At 37.1% G+C, this 16910-nt stretch overlaps 1 protein-coding gene across 1 annotated transcript in view; it reads right to left on the minus strand.

Moving 5' to 3' along the window:
* The window catches only part of LOC138840395 (amine oxidase [flavin-containing] A), a 65239-nt gene that overhangs the window by 22068 nt on the left and 26261 nt on the right, over nt 1–16910 (minus strand). The gene's annotated exons all lie outside the window — the stretch shown is intronic.

Raw genomic sequence — 16910 nt, forward strand, 5'->3', positions numbered from 1 at the left:
CAAGCAAAGAAAACCAATTACAAGGGACAATCTTTTAAGTAAGCATAACATTCTAAACTACAACAATCAACTAACCTAAGCCATTTTCAAAGGAATAGGATCCTCAGTGGGTCAGAAGCATTCACTTTATTGGAAAGCATATACATTCTACCTAAACAGGCCCAACTTTAATAGGATTAATAAAAGTTTCCTGAGTGTTGTATAAATTTGCTTTTAATTCATAGGAAATCATGGCTTTTTGATTCATTTCTAGCTATTTGAACAAATAAGGTAATTCATTCTAGCTTCTAAAATCTGAGGCCACAAAATTCCTGAGTTCTTATCTCTTTGGAAGAATGATCCTACTCAGATGAGAACAAACTGAGGACATGAAGGACTGTCTTTAGACCACATATAGGACAGGAAGCAAAGGAGAACATTTCAAATAATGTTTTAAGGTTTATACAAGCTAAATAAAGACTGGCAAGACTGCAGACTATATCTGATGACAAGAATCAAAATATTAGCAGTATGGAACAATGGGAATATGTAAATTTTGCCTGTCTAGTATCCATTCTTCTTTCTGAACAGTACTTTGGTTTCCTTTTGGGAAATTGTCTCTGCTCTTCTGTGTACAGCTATGTAGGGAAGATGGTTCTGTGTACCAGTGGCCATTACAAAAGTGATGATGGTTAGATTCTTCTCCCTCCAGCCTACCTCAGTGATACAGTTCAGCTTTGGGCATGTGAGCTGACCTAGACTCAGAGGACTTTAACCCTAGAGGCTTTTGCCCAAGGATAGAAGAAAGCAGAATATAATTTCTCTTTTCTCAGGACAGCATGATAAGCAGATGCTAAGCTGCTATACAGACCATGACTATGGCTTCTGCCTCTAACTTTCCAGAGCTCCTCTGCTCTCTGCAGACTCTAACATGTAGACCTATAGTCTTGTGTTGATTCTGTGACCCTGCTCATTTCCTTTGAGTAATTTCCCTCTGGTTTGGTACTAATGTCTCCAACATGAGGATGGCTTACCAACACATTTAAATTTCCCATTCATTGTGTAATATACATTATGCTAAGCAAAAGCAAGGGTGAATCTTTAGAGAAAGCCACCAGGAGTAGGTAGTCTCTGAGGCCTTATTTGCACATTCAATTCATTTTATAGTCAGCCTTCCATATCCTCAGGTTCTGTATCCATAGTTCTGATTATGGAAAATATTTAAGTGCTATCTGTTATGAACATGTACACACTTTTGTCTCACCATTATTTGTTAAATGCTACAGTATAACAATTATTTTCATAGCATTTACATTATACTAGATACTAGAAACAGTCTAGAGAATATTTAAAGTATATGGAAGGATATGCATAGGTTATACAAAAATACTGACATATTGTGAGCCTCCTTAGATCTTGGTTTCCGTAGGGGTTCCTGAAACCAATCCCCAAATATACTAAGGGACAAATACACTTTAAAAATAACTGCCTTCTTCCCAAAATACAACCTCTCATGTAAATATACACAGGGACATATGCATTTTATATACAATTAAATTGACTAGGGTAGAGTATATGCAAGAGTGAAATTCCATGGAGTAAGTTCTTTGAACAATTAACAGACAGTTTAACAAAATGAATGCCAGGAGGCTAGGACATAGTTTGAATGGGAAGGGGCGCTGGGCATAGTGATGAATGGTAGAGGGAAAGGTGGACATATATAGTCATAATATTCACTATACATATGTGATAAAATAAGTGGGAAATATGAGTTCTGGGGGGAGGGAGAAAAGAATAGGAAGGATGATAGAAGGGGTGACTGATCAAGAATCACTGGATCCATAAATGGATATGCTAAATTGTAATATCCTTGTGTAAACACGTGAAGATTAAAAAATAATAGCTGTCTTCTTGCTGGACATGTTGGCTCATGCTGGTAATCCCAGCTACTCAAGAAAAGCAGAGATTATGAGAATTATGGCTTAAGGCCAACTTGGACAAAAAAGTTAGTGAGAGCTTATCTTAACAAAAAACTAGGTTTGTCATCCTAGTTGTGTGGGAAACTTACATAGGAGGATCACAGTCCAGGATGCTCAAGTAAAAAGGTGAATCCCTAACCCCAAATTAACTAAAGTAAAAAGGACTGAGGATATGTCTCTAGTGGGAAAATGTCTGCTTAGCAAAGCACAAGTTCAATAATCAGTACTGCTAAAATAAAAATAAACACATCTCAATATTCATAAAGTCCAAATCTTTTCTACTAGTACAATTTTGCATGAGAAAATTTTAATTGAGTAAATATTTGTAGAAAGTTACCTGCATGTACTATACAATACTGGAAGTTATATTAAACATTTTTCAGAAAGGTTAAAAAAAAAACCTTCTGACCATCAAAACAGGTTCACAAGACATAACAGCATACCCCCACCTTGCAACTGAGTTAAGAATATATGGCATTAAATAACAAAGAAGTAAACTGCCTTTCCATATAGCAAATTTGAATAGTCTTGGTAGATAACATGGTCTAATTTCTTATCTGAAAATGCTATGCTGAAATGCCACAGTACAACATTTTAAGACTCCAAATCCTTTATCACCATTGCCACCATCATCACTAACATTTATTGAGCTCTTTCTCCATGCCTGGAATTGGCTAAAGCTCTTCATATGTGTTATGTCATATAATGTTCCCCCCAGCTCTGTGAAGGCAAGCACTATTAATATTTCCATTTTATAAATGAAAACACTAAAGCCCAGCGACAGTAGCTAATAAACAGTAGAGCAGAAATTTCCTGTTCTCAGAGTCTTTGCTCATAAGATATATTTTCTTGCCTCCTACATGTGTGATAGAATGTGGAGATAGGTTTGTTTCAACAACATTTTAAACTTCTCAACTAAAAGAAAGTGCTATAAAATGTGAAACTTATAAATCTTCCACATGTATCTTTTCTGTTTCTAAACATTAAGAATACAGAGTAAGAATCCCCAGGTTATAGAAAGACTACTGAGGAAACATGACCATCTTTGGAAAATGCTAATGTGTTCTGAGAGAAAAGGGCAGAGACATTTTACACTGAGCACAAAAATAGCTACAGAGAAGAGAGAGGCTGGAGTTAATAGCTTGGACAGCCTTCAGAACAGCTGGTTCTATTTATAATTCATCCCAATTGAAAGCTAGGAGAAAAATGTATTTTCCTGTTCAAAAGTATATTTATACCTAATAGCTTCAAATAAAACTGATCTAATTTGAAAAAGAATATTGTATTAAAACAATTTAAGTACTTTTAATCATCTGGAGATGTTATTATAAATATAACTTAACAAAATGTGTTCCATATTTCTAAGTTCTTTATACAATGATGCCAGCTTGACTGTGCTTATACAAGATCCTAGAGGCCTAGTGATTCAACTTTCATAAATACACAAGGGAGCCAGGAGAACTGAAAGGTTCAAGGGGAGAGAAGAATCTGACCTGGAAATTTCCTTAGGTATAGAAACCATGAAATATTCTTTAAAAAGATCATAAAGGCCATTCATAGCAAAAACTTTTATCCTGTTGGCAAAGGCACCAAGTAAATAGAAGATTTCATTAATTAGTTTTATCTTGATCAGTTTCTGCCTTCTCTGTCCTTATCTCAAGGAAAATCTAACCCTGCTAGAAAAATGTGGGTAAATGTCAACTACAGGACACCCCTTCCTTTCTAACAAATATGTAACATGGACTTATTTTCTCTATGGCCCACTTTCCAGACTGCTTTTGCAAATAAGATGGTAAGAGACCCTAGGGAGGTCTCTCAGCTGAAAGGGAAGTGCCTGAGATTAAGAATTTTAGTTTACTAAATGGGATTGTATAGCTTCTCACCAAGAAGTTAACAATTTCTCTGTCCTAAACCACTTCTCAGCAAGAAATGCCTAAGAGCAAGTGAAGCAGGAACTGTGGAATAATACTTCCAAATGATTAGTGCTCTTTAAAAATAAAAGAAAATAAAAATTCCAAAATAACAAGTTCATTTTGTTCCCATGCTCTGAAATTTACTACTTTTCCAAAATGGCCTTAAACTTCTAAAACACCAACAAAGTAGAAATTATTGATGTTGAATAAAACACAATGTCCTTGAAATTGTGCCCCAAATACTTAAGGATTTTTGAGAAACCACATCTTTAATCTACAATGTCCATAATAGCAGGAGGTTACTGAAAGGAGATAACAGTTTATTATGCGTATATCAATTTTTATTGTTGGTTCTATAAGCTAAGCCAAGTTAATAGTAAGGAAGTGAGCATTTACTGATTAGCACATTGAAGAGTTTCACTTCTATGTACAATTTATATTTTAGTTAAACAAGGAAATGACTAATTGCAGTATCTTAAGTCACTGAAAAAACTGAAAAATATTTTAACCATCTTCAAAATAGCTTCCAGATTGGTTTAGAAATATGCCTTCTCAACCTACATAAATTCCTTAGGACCTATATCCCCCTACTATTTAAAATTTAATTTTTTTTTAATTTTCCTGGAGATGCAATTGAACCTAGGGCCTTATACATTCTAGATAAATCCTCTATCACTGAGGCACATCTCCAGTGAGAGAAAATCTTTGATGATTTCTTTTCTATAATTTACAACAATCCTCTGAATAATGAAATCAAATAAAACAAGGCATCCAATAAATAGGATGGCAGCAGTGTGCTGTTTTAAAATTCAACAAATTCCCCTTTCTAATTGTGGGTAACCAAGCCCTCTTCAAGCATAGTAACTTCAGCTGGGTATAATGGCTCACAGTGGTAATCCCAGATATTTACAAGGCTAAGACTGACAGGATTGCAGTTAGAGGCCATCATGAACAAAAAAAGTTAGCAAGGCCTCATCTCAATCAAGCCAGGCATAGTGATGTGTGCCTGTGAGAGACCAACTATGGGCTCAAGTGGTAGTGTACCTACCTATCCAATATAGGGCCCTGAGTTCAAATCCCATTACTGTCAAAAATAAAGGCAAAAATATTTTCTACTACATAATTTCTGTGGGACCACTGAAGACATACATCTTTTTCAATTGCCATTCTTTTCATGTTCCTTTTTCCCCTTTGATGCTAGAGCTCAAAACTAGAGTTTTGTGCATGTTAAGCTTGGGCTCTCTACCATAGAGCAATGCTCCCAGGCCTCCGTTATTGCACCTCATAGTCAAATGATGCTTCTGTTTTCTTCAAATCCTTTTATTTCCTGAACTGCAACTTGTTTCTTCCTAAAAACCTATAGGGACCCTTTACTCTAAGGTCATCAATGAGCTCCTTATAGCTAGATCTGAAGGTATGTATCCATCCTACAAGCACTTGGCTGCATCTGATCCATTCCATCAGATTGTACTCCTCCCAAATCTTCACCTGGTTGCTTGAGCCTTTCCCCTCTCACACCCACTGAATCTCCCAGAGTTCCATCCTAAGTCTTCCTTTTCCTCTGCCCACCCATTTCCTGCTTCCCTGGGAACTCATCCACATCTGGATTTGTTATTATATCTGCAGTGTTATGGTTTGCATTTTTATGTCTGTTCCTTGTTTATGAGTACAAAATTGTTATCTACAACGTTTTACATAATTTCAAGGGCTTGGTTCTTGCATGTTTGCTTATGAACTGACATTTCATAGCTTCCAGAAAATACAATGGGTGCCTGAGTCATGTAATCCCATCTCCAAAGAAGGAGCCACTATATTCAGGTATAAATAATGTACTAGCATCAAGAATGAATAATTTAAAAATAATAATTATAGTCTTTCCCATGGGATTTTAGTGTGTGTGTGTGTGTGTGTGTGTGTGTGTGTGTGTGTGTGTGTGTGTGTGTGTGTGTGTGTGTGTGTGTGTGTGAACAATTAAGATAGAAACAACATAAATATGTGTGGAGACTCTTGGTAAATTAACACTACTGGCAGAGTCATTGTTTATAAAACATTTTTTTGGAGCCAGGTGCTGGTGGCTCATGTCTATAATCCTAGCTACTCAGAAGGCTGAGATCTGAGGATCGATCACAGTTTGAAGCCACCTTAGGCAAGAAAATCTGTGAGACTTATCTCCAACAAAACATTCAGAAAAAGTGGTAGAGCATTAGCCTTGAACAAAAAAAGCTCAGGGGCAGAACCCAAGCCCTGAGTTCAAGCCTCAGGACTAGCAAAATGTATATATTTTCTGACTTTCACAAATGCCATTAACTGGAGAAGAAAAGGCAGTTAGACAAAAGATGAAAATGCTACCTTCTTGAAAACATATAGCTAACAGCCCATTTACATATTATTCCCATATCCTATAATGCACCTATTAAAAGCTACACTTCATAACTGACTTATATAACTAACTAATCTGTATATTATCTTTATAATAATAATAAAAAATAAATTTCTTAAAAATTTAAAAAAGTTACATTTCAATGGATTTTGGTATATTTGAAGAGTGTGCAACTATGTACTTTTAGAAAATTTTCATCGTCTCAAGGGAAAAATCCTTTATTCATTAGTCACTCTCCATTCTTTTCTACCCCATTTTGAAGAATTACCAATCTTTTCCCAAAAATAGATGAACCAATATTTTAAAATTCTCACCAGCAATATATAAAATTCTAATTATCTGCCCTATTAAAACACTTGTTATTATTTACTATCTTTTTTATTATAGCCATCTGGGAGGGCATAAAGTGGCATTACATATTGACTTCCTTTTTTTCTATTTTTTTTTTTTTTGCTTTCCTTTCCCTTTTTTTTTTGGGGGGGGGGGGGAGGGTCCGGTCATAGGGTCTGAACTCTGGGCCTTGGTGCTGTCCCTCAGCTCTTCTGCTCAAGGCTAGCACTCTACCACTTGAGCCACAGCGCCACTTCCAGCTTTTTTTCTTTTTTTGCTTATGTGGTGCTGAGGAATCAAACCCAGGGCCTCATGCATGCAAGGCAAGCGATCTACCACTGAGCCACCTTCCCAGCCCTCCTTTCCCTTTTTTTGTGGTGCAAGGTCAAATTTGTGGTTCTTCTGCCTCCGCCTTCTAAGTTTTAGGATTTAGGATTACAAACATGCATTATCATGGTTTTATGGGGTGTTTTGTTCTTTTTTTTGAGAGAGAGGGCCTCAGCATACTGTCTAGGCTGACCTCAAACTCTGGACTCAAGTGATCCTCTTGTCTCAGCCTTCTTAGTAGCTGAAACTACATGACTAGGCCACTGAGTCTAGCTCCTTATTATGGTATTTACTTGAATTTCCCTAAAAATTAATGATATTGATCATATTTTCATATCTTTATGGGTTATTTGTACATCGTCTTTGGAGAAGTATCTATTTGAGTCTGTTGCCTATTTTTTGTACCATTCCTGGGACTTGAACTCAGGGGCTGGGCATTGTCCCTGAGTTTTTCTGCTCAAGAATAGTATTTTACTACTTGAACCACACTCCCACTTCTGGTTTTGTGGGTGGTTAATTAGAGATAAGAATCTGATGGACTTTCTGCTCAGGCTGGCTTCAAACCATAAATTTCACCTTCCTGAGTAGGTAGGGTTATAGGTATAAGCCACTGGTGCCCAGTTTTTGCCTGTTTTTTAAAATTAGATTGTCTTTTTGCTATTGAGTTTTATGAGTTATTTATATATTCTATATATGAGACAATTTTCAAATATATTGTCTCATTCTGGATATAAACAATTTACAAATATTTTGTCCCACTATGTGAACTGTCTTTTCAATTTCCTGAGCATATTCAAATAACAGTTTTTTAAAAAATGTTTTGATTGCTGGATGCTGGGAGCTCATGCCTATAATCCTAGCTACTCAAGAAGCTGAGATCTGAGTATAGTGGTTGGAAGCTAGGAGGAGCAGGAAAAGACCACAAGATTCTTATCCCCAATTAACTATCAAAAAAAAAGGACAGTGGTGGAGAACTAGCCTTCAGCAAAAAGCTCCATGACAGTGTAAAGGCCCTAAGTACAAGCTCCAGGACATGCACACACAAAAAAATTCTTTGATCAGCTTAAACTTATCTTTTTGTTGCTGTTGTTGCATTTACCTTTGTGCCATCCAATAAATCATTACCTAAATCAGATTAAAAAAAACTTGTACAACTCCTTTATATAACTACTTAAAGATAACAAACATGTAAGATAATGCAATAAAAATAAAATCTAAGTGCTGAATATTAAAAAAAAATAAGGAGCTGTAGCAGAGTAGTCCTAGGCCTCTCATAGCTGTTCACTTCAGACAACTGGGGCCTTAGTCTGTCTATTGTGCATAAGGGATTTCTTTTCCCCTAGGAATTGGTTCAGCCCAAGAGAAGGAGAGCAGGAGAATATGAGTAATTTGCTATTCTCAAGGGTGACACCATCCAATGAAGAATATGAACAAAATACCTCAGTTTCCCTGTCTTAGTAAGGCAATTCTGTAGTATAGTCCACAAAATGATGGAAAAACCTAAAAATTAAAAATACTTTGTTTAGCCGGGCGCTGGTGGCTCACGCCTGTAATCCTAGCTACTCAGGAGGCTGAGATCTGAGGATCGCGGTTCAAAGCCAGCCCGGGCAGCAGAGACCATGAGACTCCTATCTCCAATAAATCACCAGAAAACCGGAAGTGGTGCTGTAGCTCAAGTGGTAGAGAGCTCGCCTTGAGCTGAAGAGCTGAGGGACAGCGCCCAGGCCCAGAGTTCAAGCCCCACAACCGACAAAAAAAAAAAAAACTTTGTTTAATCTTTATGTTCTTTAAACTTAAAAGATACTAAAAGGTCAGGCAACAGTGATTCATGCCTATAATCCTAGCTTCTCAGGAAGCTGAGATGTGACTCTTATCTCCAATTAACCAGGAAAAATCCAGAAGCAAAGGTATGGATCAAGTGGTAGAGCATCAGATTTCAGGGGAAAAAGCTAAGTGAGACTATGAGGCCCTGAGTTCTCATCCCAGTACCCCCCCCACACACACACACTGAAGGAAGACAGGTATGGTGGTGCATGCCTACAATTCCAGGAGGCTGAGGCAAGAGTATGATGTCAAATTTGAGGCCACTCTAGAATATACACTGTAATATCAAAACCTTGAATCAAATAAAAAACCAAAAGTGACCATGCCCATTTCCTTCACTAATATATTTTCCTTCCTTCTTTCCTTTCTTCCTTCTTCCCTCTCTCCTTCCTTCCCTTTCTCCTACTCTTGCTCCCTCCCCTGTATGAAGACCTACCAGCTCCATATACAAACCTTTCCCAAAATGATCAGAAAGCAACATTACTATCAAATTGACTAGAACGTACTATATGTAATATGTTGATAGTATCAGAAAGTAATAAAAGACTCAGTATTTTAGAAAATGCAAATCTCTAAAACCATTCTACATTAGCATTTCTCACTCTGATCTTTATTTACAGACATTGTATAAAATGGTTCCATGGTGATAAAACTGGGAAGTCTTGGTTTATAGTTAAACAGTCCTTTTTTATTGCCAGACCTCACAGGACTCCTAATTTGTTAATGAGCATCCTAACTCTCAAAGATTGGGCTAGAACATAGAGCACTTCCAAAATTTATCACAGAACTAAACCTTCTCTCCTGAAAAGCATTTTTTTTTTAAAGATTAATGTTGTTTAGGAAACACTCAGGAAATATTTCTTCACATTCTGGCTAGCACTTGTTGAAGCCTGAGAAAGTGTGGAATAAAAAAGAACTTGTGATAACCAGAATATTTATTTCCCACCTGCTACTCAGGGAAGACAGTCTCATTTATATCCCTCTGGATAAGTAGGTACATCATCCCACAACATTGAGTTGAAAAGGGAAATAAAATCTCTTGCAAAAAAATCTCTTGCACATCTAGTTAAAAACTCCAAGTTCATAATGGACTGTACTCAGTCTGGACCATTCTTGACAGTGCAATGATAAAGTATGTTACCAAATGTTGAAAAGATGAAGGGAAAAGTAGAGCTTTCAAGCTAGGCTGTTGACTGGGTGAATCCACATTGTCTATCTGTGACAGGACAAAGTCCTGCTCCTGTACTGAAGGAAGTCATTTGAACAACAGCTCCAGCATTATGATGATGGATATGATGATGGCATAGAGTGGGAAAGAGAGTAGCCATGGGTCTATCAGACTATAGTACAATTTTCCTAGCATTGGAACCTAACATTTTTTCCTTTGTTAAAAAATAACCTCCATTTTGTAGTAAGATTTAATGTCCCATTCCTACAATCCTAGCTAATTTGGATGCAGTTCAAGGCCGCTCTGGGGGAAAAATTAGTGAGACCCTCTCTCAACAAGTAGCTGGTTATGGTAGATGCATTTGTTATACCAGCTACACTGGAAGTATAAATAGAAAGACTGCAATGGGGGCTTTCCCAGACATAAATGCAAGACATTATTTGAAAAATAACTGAAGCAAAAAAAAAGAGAAAGTGGCCTGGGGGCATGACTCAAGATTAGAAAAAGACATGGGTGTTTATGACTAGTCCACTGGTAACTTCTTCCCAAATAATTATATGGATTAGTACCTGTACTCATGTCTGTATTCCAGGATCTACTTTATCACCTGCTGCTAGTCAACAGGTATAAACCAGAGTGATTTCCTTCTATTGGTACTGAAGCCTGATTTTTTTTCAGTGATACTTCTCTGCTGGATATAGCTATGGAAACTAGACCATTGGGTACTCTGGCAGACATAAAATTTAATCTAAGCTTGCAGTTCACTATGTATCATTTGAACATGACAAATTAAAGAAAAGCTATGGGAATGAAAGGAAATGAATCATTCCTTTTGTTTGGAAAAGCTGACATGAGAAGAGTCTTCCAAAATGAAAAGGATTCATTTCCACAGCCTTCAGGACCAAGCTGTTCATTATACTGTATAGTAATTAACACAAATTTTCTGATTCCATTAGATGCATGAAATTCCAACACAATGCAAAAGAAAAAAATAGAGTACTATAAAAACATTACTGGACTGACAAAAAGCATTCTCCTTTCAGTTCCAAGTTCTGTGGATACTGATTAATGAATTCTCCCCTCCCTTCCTTCTCAGGGTCTTAATTTTGCCAGGCAGGCTCTCTATCACTTAAGCCACCCTTTTTGGCTTTCAGACGTTTTTCAGGTAAGGCCTTGGGTTTTTTTGTCTGGAGATGGCCTGGACTAAGATCCCTTTATTTATGTCTCCCACATAGCTGACACCACAAACATGTGCCAGCATACCTAGCTTGTTAACTGAGTTAAGGGGATTTCACTGGCTTTCATACTGGCTTTGAACAATGATCTTCCCTATCTTCATCCCCAAATGGCCTAATTATATGTATAAGCTACCATGCCTGGCCTGATAAGGTTTACATGCCTGCCTTTCTTGTTTCTATAAGACTTTGAACCAAACAGTCCTTCTTACATTTTTTTTCATCTCTAAATAGCAATTACTGTCATTTATTAAAACTCTGAGGCCTACTGAGTTTTCAAAAGTTTTTTTTCCGTTGAATTTGACTCTGAAATGAAAAAGCTACAATGAAGCACCAATACTGTTAAGCGTAGGATGGCTTAATGACAGAAGACTTTCTGGCTGGGTCTGAACATCCCTTTTTCAGCAAGTGTCAGAAGGGACTGGGTATGGGATTCATAGACATTGGTTTAGAGGTTTCAAGTATTAGGAGGAAACTGCAAAAGTCTGAAAATTGAAGATAAATAATAGAACCTTTTGGATATAGTAGTAGATATGTGCTCTGTGGCAAAGATAGAGATTACAGAGGGGAAAGTAGAAAGGAAGCAGAAAACAAGGAAAAAGTTTTACTCTCCACTGAGTAATTACATTCCAACCTGAGAGGTCATAAACTTCAGTAGTTAGGCTGTTGTGGAGACTAGAGTGATCTCCTTTGAGGGGACTGTTTATAGAATGTTTCTTTCTATTCATGAGGCTTTTTTTTGCCATTTACCCAAATGTCATGGCTTCACTAAAAGGTGATTGCCAAGCTCCACAGCCTGAGTATGAGAGAAATTCGTTGTGTTTCACCTAACTCATTTTCTGTGAGGTTAGGAAAAGTCACTCCAAGGCAAGATGGTGACTATAGGACTATTCAATGAGTAGTTAGCAATAGTTCCTTTTCTGCCTATGGTTGGTACTCTACCACTTGAGCCATGCCTCCAATTTCTAGAAATAATTCCTATATGGGCTAGGGATGTAGCTCAAGAAGTAGACACTTATTTAGTATTTGTGAGGCCCTAAATTCAATCCCCAGTACTACAAAGGAAAAAAAAAATTAAAGCAAATTAAAAATGAATGAAGCCAGGCACTGGTGGCTCACTCTTGTAATCCTAGCTACACAGGAGGCTGAGATCTGAGGATCACAGTTTGAAGCCAGTCTGGACAGAAAAGTCCATGAGACTTTTATCTCCAATAAATTACTCTGAAAAAGCTGGAAGAGGCACTGTGTCTTAAGTGGTAGAACACTAGCCTGAAGCACAAAAAGGCTCAGGGATAGCATTTAGGCCCCGAGGTCAAGCCCCAGGACCAGCAAAAAAAATGAAAAGGATAAAAAGGATTCCATGCAGCTGCTGGGGTCATCATCACAACAAAGAGGATGTTCTGTGGATAGACAGCAGTGGTAATTGTACAACAATGTGGATGAACTTTAACGCCACTGAATCATACACCTAAAAATGGTTAATATGGTAAATTTGTGTCACACCTATTTTGCTAATATTTTGGAGAAAATGAATAAAAGAAAAAAAAATCTTAGAACCTCCCTTTGATATATGTTGGGCTGTCTGAGATCTATTCCTGAAATTATAAGAAAACAAAAGGCATCTTTTAAAGGAAATTGCTGGGCTGGGAAGGTGGCTCAGTGGTAGAGTGCTTGCCTTGCATGCATGAGGCCCTGGGTTCGATTCCTCAATACCACATAAGCAAAAAAAGCCAAAGTGGCACTGTGGCTCAAGTGGTAGAACACTAGCCTTGAGCTGAAGAGCTGAGGGACAGTGGCGAGGCCCTGTGTTCGATTCCTCAATACCACATAAGCAAAAAAAGCCAAAGTGGCACTGTGGCTCAAGTGGTAGAACACTAGCCTTGAGCTGAAGAGCTGAGGGACAGTGGCCAGGCCCAGAGTTCAGGCCCCACGACCAACCAAAAAAAGTTAGAAAAGGTACTAAAAGAAGGTTAAAATTTAATATGTTAAGTTAAAACAGTTTTAGCTGGTAAGCATTAAGACAAACTATGTATATATGGAAATAGCACAATGAAATCCCTTGGTATAATTAATATACTTTAATTTTAAAAATAAGAAAATATTTTTTTTAACAAAAGAGAGAAAAGAAGGCTTGGAGGCATGGCTCAGTTGGTAGAGGGCTAACCAATGAGTGAAAGTATCAGGTATCAAGTTCAAGTCCCCTGGTCTCAGACCTGAAAAAAATAGAGGAAAAGGGACAAAGTAATAAAAAGCACACTCTCTGCCTTTTACTTGACCCACTAGCTAAAACCCAGTTCCTTTATTAGCAACAACAAAATTTACTTAGTATTCCAGGACACACACACACATTCTAAAAGGCTGAAACCAAAGTTTCAGTTGTTGGCATAGAAACCTAGAGTAATGGCTATGAGCAGAACAGAACCAATACTGGGAAAATTTGCTTTCTGGGATGTTACTATCAGAAAAGACTATGTTATTTAAATAAACCTTTACCACACTACTCCAAACCAAATGTATGGTATACATCTGTACTCTCTAGTTTCATTTAGAAAGGATTAAAAATAGAGAAAGAAAGGGAGAATGCATAACTATCAATTTATCCTTCAAAGCAACTCCATCCCTGCACTCTGCCCACATTATGATCTGGAGGAACCCAAAGAAAGCAAAAACCTGGCACTGCAAAATTTAACAGTAACTCACCATAATGCAACAAAATATATTCCTAAAAAAAAGATGGAGCATCTTAGTTTCTACTGCACATTATGAACTAATCTAATAGGCATCCTGACCTAGTTGCTTCTCTTACCATCTAAAAGAAAAGAACTGGCAGAAAGTGTTCTAAATATACTTAGTTGATGCCACTTAAAATCCATCTTTTAAAAACAATGGGATTCACTTATATTAACTTTACAGATCAGATAAAATATCTCAAATATTGCCATATCAAATTCACAACACTCATAAAACCTGTTTGCTGTAGTTATTTCAGCATCATTTATAGAAAAGAATATACTGTATTAGGTTATGGAAGCTAGAGTTTCCATGAGTGACTGCAAGTGTCACGAAGACAATATGTATTGTGAAAGGAGTAGACTATTATGCTACAATTCCTTATTTCCTTCTAGGAATGGAGAAAATAGTGGGAGTTATTATATTTTTAAACATGTGGAATTATTTTTGCTATATCATCTATTAACAATCTTATTTGGAATATTAAAGCAAATATCTTCCTATTTTCTTTGAGCTCCTCAAGTTTTAGCTTCCTTTTCATCATGAAAGCATCTACTACACTAAGTATTATATCAGCTAGTTACATTGGTCTTTGGGGCTTCTAGGCCATCAGTGAGCAAAATGGTCATCAACACTGAATGTGGAGACACACTAAAGGAAGAGATGACCCTTAAGAGAGAGCCATCAGAGAGAACTAGGTCAAGCACAAGCTTATAAGGCAGCTTCCTGGAGTCCATGGTTACTGACAGTGGACTCCGGCATAGTAAGAGTCAGCATAAAATAATGTAAAGACTTTGATCTAAATTCCAGCTTAGTGTTTCTCATTCAACTTGCAGGTTACTTGAACTTGATCGTTGGATCTTTTCTGTGATATGAGGCTATAGCACATTATCCTTAAGGTCTTTGTAAGGGCTAAGTAAGATAATGGAAGCAAAGACCTTGGCTCAGGGCCTAGAATATACTAGAAGTTGCGAAGAGAAAAGTCAGCCTTATCATTACTGTGGGGTTTGGTACTGACCTTGAGGAATCAGCTACAAAGATTTAAATGTGCTATTTATTGTCCAAAGTACAGGTGAAACACGAACTTGCCACATTACATAACCTAATGGTGCTATAGTGTTGATATTCTTTTTTTGGAGGGTTGTTCTTTTTTTTTTTTTTTTTTTTGAGATAGGTCTTGCTAGGTAGCCCATGCTGTACTTAAACTCACAATTCTCCTGCCTCAGTGACTACAAGTATGCATCATCATATCCAGCTTAATTTCATTCTTTAAATTAGTTTCAGACCATGAAGTTCAATGCCACAAGATGCTTTATTTAATAAATATATGGCAGCTCAATGATAGTTTTTGAGAAACAGAAACACAGTAAGAGTTGAATTGTTTCCACCTTCAAAAAGATGAAGCTGTGCTTTACCTTAGTGAAGGACCTAGCAGCAGCAATGAAGAATGTGAGTCTAGATGCTACTTTTAAATTTATTGTCTTAACATAAGCACCTGATACAATACATACCACTTCTTTAAGACTTCCTATGAAGTTTCCTCTACTAAAGATTGAAATAGGGAGCTCTCTCAAAGTACAAAGGGGTTATACCTGGATTTCTAGAAAGCAAGGATCCCTACGAAACCTAGAAAATTCTATGGACTTTGGAAAGAAAGCTCAATATTTAACTGAAGATACATAACTCACAGGTTATCCAGAAGGATGGACAGCATGTTGATATCTGTGGATAACTTGCCAGCAAAGTCAAGATTTTTAAACAGCATTTTCTGATTTTGATCCCACCTACTTCTGCCAAGAATAAGGAGGAGTTGAAGTACTCACCAAAGCTGGCTCTGGGCACCCCTTTCAAAATCTCATGTTAGCAAATCATGTTTTAGAGTGGGCCTAGCTAGAAAACGGGCAGGTTCTTAGTTTGAAGATATAACCACAATTTCTCCATATTTTCTCATTTTTCAAAATGTGCATAAAGGAACACAGACTGGAAGGAGTAAGAAAGCTAAAGAAAAGTGGTCTTTTAACTGCATGCACTCATCATGTGAGCCAAGTAGGCTTCAGTGAAATTGATACTCTATAGTAATATATGTGTTTAGAGAAACAAACATTGGAGGTTCAGTATGGTTGTGTTCACCATCAGCACTGTCATTTCCTAGACAATATATTGAGATAATGGGGATATACACTCAGGATTAAGTAGACTGTTACAAGTTTTATAGCTTTGTCAAGGCATTTTACCTCTCTGAATGTTTGTTTTTTCATCTGTAAAATGGAAATAGTCATGCCAGCTAAGTGGGTCAGGTCTAAGAATTTAAGGAGTTAAATAAAAAGTTTTTAGTTGTTTATTGTTACCCTCAGATAAAATAAATATCTCTCAGTGTCTGACTTGTAGGAAGGAATAGATTAAAAACATGAGTCTGTTCAGATTCCAGGATAATAATCATTCACATTTGCTTCCCAGTTGGAATGGAGTGTCAATTTCCATGATGATCTAATCACTAGTTGAGTGTAGTGGATTTAGTTTCCCTCCTCACATTAAATATGTTAGCTGCTATTGTTCTTACTGCTGTTATTCTTTACTAGCCTAGGAAAACACCATACTGCACAGAAAAGAAAAAATTAGGAAGGAAAGGTTTTCTTTTCCTTTTTGATTGTGGTCTAGTAAAACCAAAATTCCAAACACTTTCCTGTGGTGCTAGGGACTGAAACCAGGACACATCATGCATGGTAGGCAAGTAAGTACTCTGCCACTGAGATAGTCCCTCAGTTGCTACTTTGTAGGATTTTCCACAATTTCTTCATTTCTCTCTTAACCTCTGTGCCCACAATTTTTCTAAAAGTTTCTGGATTTTTTTTCTCACATGTGTTACTGCCAAGAGTCTCTCAAGCTTCCAAACCACGTTTGTCAGAGTTTGCCAAAATTCCTGATCTCCTAATTAGATATCAGTTTTCTTACCTCCCAAAACCCTGTCTCCAGACTCTCGGTGATTATCTATGGCAGAGCAAGGCAAGAGATGTGTCTGTTGAAAAGTAGGTTACTGGCATGGGA

The sequence above is a fragment of the Dipodomys merriami genome, unplaced genomic scaffold (assembly GCF_024711535.1).
Source record: "Dipodomys merriami isolate MVZ:Mamm:240054 unplaced genomic scaffold, mDipMer1.0.p SCAF_3, whole genome shotgun sequence".
Classification (NCBI taxonomy): Eukaryota; Metazoa; Chordata; class Mammalia; order Rodentia; family Heteromyidae; genus Dipodomys; species Dipodomys merriami.